At 39.8% G+C, this 3,866-nt stretch overlaps 1 pseudogene; it reads left to right on the top strand.

Moving 5' to 3' along the window:
* Positions 1-635: 635 nt before the first annotated feature.
* On the top strand, positions 636-2,988 carry LOC122757128 (annotated as a pseudogene).
* Positions 2,989-3,866: the final 878 nt, after the last annotated feature.

Here is a 3,866-nt window from a genome sequence, read left to right on the forward strand (position 1 = left end):
AAAGGGTTACAGTTAAGCAGGCACACACCTACACTATATATATGTACATATATATATAATAATATATATATACGTATATGTATATACATTTTGCCTGGCAAGTGGCTTTTTGTCACTGTCTTCGGGCTGCCAGTGCAATTTTTATGCTCGTCAGTGTGTGCCCACCGAGGCAGCAGATAAATTGTGTATACATCGCTTGCATGTGCGTGTGTGTTGATGTGTGTGTGCTTGGGAATTTTTTCATCATTATCAGTGTCCTTGTAAGCAGTGCTGCCGCTGCTGTTGCTGTTGCTGTTGCTGTTGCTGCTGCCACATGCCACTTAATGCCAACGCTGCACGTTCCACTTTTGCATGTCGTCTTCGCCTTGCGCTTCGGCCTTTTGTGGCCACTGCGTCGCACAATTGCATGCCACAGCTACGCCCTGCCGCTGCCACGCCCACGCTGGGTGGGCTGCTTGGCCATTATATTCAAGCATTTTTGTGTGGCATAAGTTGGCACTTTAGTGTCAGGAGGCAGCTGCTACCTGTTTCCAGTTACAGTTTCAGCTTTGGCCTCCGCCTGCGTTTGTTTTAGCCCGGTTCGGGACTTGCCGCCATTTTGCTGTCCTTGGCCCAGCCGTCCCCGCCCGCGTAACATGACTTTTATTTCTCAATCGCCAATATTGGCAATCGATATGCACGCTAATAGCTGCGTGCAAAGCCATATTCACGTGACGAAGCGTGAGTGTGTGTGTGTGTGTGTGTGGCTCTCTGGGTCTGTGGCTCTGTGTGTGCCTCGTGTGTTTGCTTAATGCGCCGCTTGCTGGCTGCCATCGTACATTTTAATGGATGTTGCATTACCCGCGAAGGCGTTGCACACGCGTCACTTGCCACTGCCGTGGCTACAAAAAAAAAAGGGAAGGGGAAAACTTTTGCCAGCATACAAATTGAAAAATAGTTTTTCCCAGCTTCGCGCAACAAAGTTGCAAAATGTAAAAGGCTATTATTGATTAGCTTTCTGAACAATTTGTTGCTCCAAATTAGATACGGCTTTGAGCCAAATTAAAGCCTTCAAGCCAAAAGCTTAGCGGGATTAAAGTAGAGCAAACAGCAAGTGACTGCAACTGAATTTTCAGTCATATTTCCATTTACTATTACGTAATGAGCGCACTTTTATTTTTAGCATACAACAAATAAAATAAAAACCGTAATAAATGAAAAGCATTTCTGCAAATGGCCGTTGACAGTGTCAAGGATAATACGGAAAGCCGGAAATAAACCGAAACGAAACTAAATGAAGCCGGACTGTTTTGGCTTAAATAAAACTGCTGCCTTGACCGAGTCAGTCTCTCGGAATTTAAATATTTAAATATATCTTAATAGTCGCTGTCAATTATGAAATTTAAATAATGAGTGGTAAAACATTTTAGTCTTGAATGTTAAGAGATTCATGAAAGAAAATAAATAATAAATAATAAATAATAAATAATAAATAATAAATAATAAATAATAAATAATAAATAATAAATAATAAATAATAAATAATAAATAATAAATAATAAATAATAAATAATAAATAATAAATATTAAATATTAAATATTAAATATTAAAAATTAAAAAAAAAAATGTATATATACATATAAATATATTTTATGATTCTTTTAGGAACGTTAGAGCAATTTGAAAATATTCGATGCGATGCTGGGAAAAATACTATGATGAAAGTTTTCTATACAACTCCGAACAAAAGGAATATTAAATTCTTTTTCTAGTTTTATTTAGCATAGTGTAGCTTTCATTGGAACACTTTTGTGTTCCCTACCCACTGTGGCAGTGACATTTTTCAATTGACGCAACAACAAAATGCAATCAATATAAAAAAATGTTCAATTTCAAATAAATACATGGATTTCTATATGTACACATTGCCCAATCAAATGGGTCAGGCCGTAAGTAAATAACAAATACATTTAGCCTAGGTTAATTAAAGCCCCCACTTAAACCGGCGAAACGAAAACTCGATTTGATTGCCTAAAGAGACCAAACGCAAAACAAATGAAGCCACTAAAAGCTGCCAAACAGAACGGCCGCTAAAGCATAAAATGCACTGCTGCACAAAGCCAAAAACAACAAAAAGAACAACAACAACCACAACAACAATAGCAAAGGGAACAGCCGTTGCAAACCAGAAAAATGCAACCGAGTGAAACCTTGCACAAAGTTTTTGACTTTTTTGTATTTTCGAGAGGGGTTTTAGGGGTTTGGTAAGCCCCCTCCACAAAAAAAAAAAAAAAACAAAAACAAAAAAAAAAAAAAAACTGGTTTAAAAAAATACAGAAATAAAAATGAAAACTCAACGAAGGCGACAAAACCAATACAAACAAATATAAATATATAGACAGAGAGAAAGAGAGAAGGGTAGAGAGTGTGTGAGACAGCATGAGACTAAGTGAGCTGTGAGCGAGGCAAAACTAGGCAAATAGCACGATGTGGCTGATGAGTATACGGATGCACACCAAGCAGATTATCCTGTTGCTGTCAAACACTAATAACAACAACAACAACAAGAACAACAACGGCGGCAGCAGCAACAAGAGCAACAGCAACAAAGATTTCAAGTGCATCGCAAGGCCATAATCCACAGAGCCGTAGCCGTAACCGCTTTGCAGGGCCACGGCACAGTCCGCAGATTGAGCCAAACCCACACACACACACACACACAGCATACAATGATGGCTGTGCTGGCCGGAATGCCTGGATACGAGACTGCCAAAAACTGCCATAACATGGCTGATTACCCGCTGCTGTTGCCGCCGCAAGCCGTTGAAGTTGCCAAAACCGCTAAGCGGCCCCCAGCAAAAGTTTTCATTAAAGTGGCAACTGCCACTAGTCCTCAACGAACGCCACACCCACACACCGCTAGCCACCCGCCACCCATCCACCCGCCCTTCAGACCCCAGCCAACTCAGTCTTTTGCTCACTGCACTTAGCTCTCACCTGACTTGACAGCTGGCGCTTAACTTTTTGGCCTTTGTAATTACCCAGCACGGGAAAAATTGGCAAACGCTTTTCAGCTCAGCTAGTGCAGCAGCTGCAGCTGCTGCTTCAACTATTTTGCCTTGCTGGAGATCACAAGTTGAGAGACTTTCGCAAATGTGTCACTCGGCTAGCAGGGATTACAATCTAATCAACTTTCTGCATAAATAGCTACTTACCATGTTTAGCAATTCATTGACGAGCCTTAGTCAAGGCGCTCTACACTTTTCGATCAAATATTCTCAGTGTTCATAGCTGAAAGGGCTTTAGAGCAGACACAGCTGGCTTAACTAGAATGGGTAAGTAGAGTGGCTCATTGATGTTTAGGCCAAGTTTGCGTAAACCAATCTGGAGCAGTGGCTTCTGGCTATTGGATAAATGGGACGATAGCAACTTTGATATGGCACAGAGTTGAAGCTTATCAACGATAATAGCTGGGCAACATGGAGTGCTGGGAATGAAAACATATTATTTTTTATCCAGGAAACTATTGCTGGCAACTTTCACGTCTTCCCTCGACTGCCTCGAGTTGCAAATTGAAAGTGTTCCAATTGGATAGCATGATGAGAGTGCACTAATAAATTATTGATTTTTGTTATAGTTCTCTTAAATGATGCGATGCGATCAAGGCAGATGTTTTGGATAACTGTTTAAAGCCAAAGTCACTGATTAAAATGCCTCATCAAACTTTATGAATTCTTTCCTTAAACATTATATTATTCTATTTTATATTTTAACTCTGCTCTTTAGTTAGATATAATTTTATATTGATTTTAACTTGATAATTTGATTATGGAAATGAGAGTTAGTGCTAGATGTTTCTAGTGCTCTGTCTAAACAAGCCATTTAA

This window comes from Drosophila mojavensis, unplaced genomic scaffold, assembly GCF_018153725.1.
Source record: "Drosophila mojavensis isolate 15081-1352.22 unplaced genomic scaffold, ASM1815372v1 contig_36, whole genome shotgun sequence".
Taxonomy (NCBI): Eukaryota; Metazoa; Arthropoda; class Insecta; order Diptera; family Drosophilidae; genus Drosophila; species Drosophila mojavensis.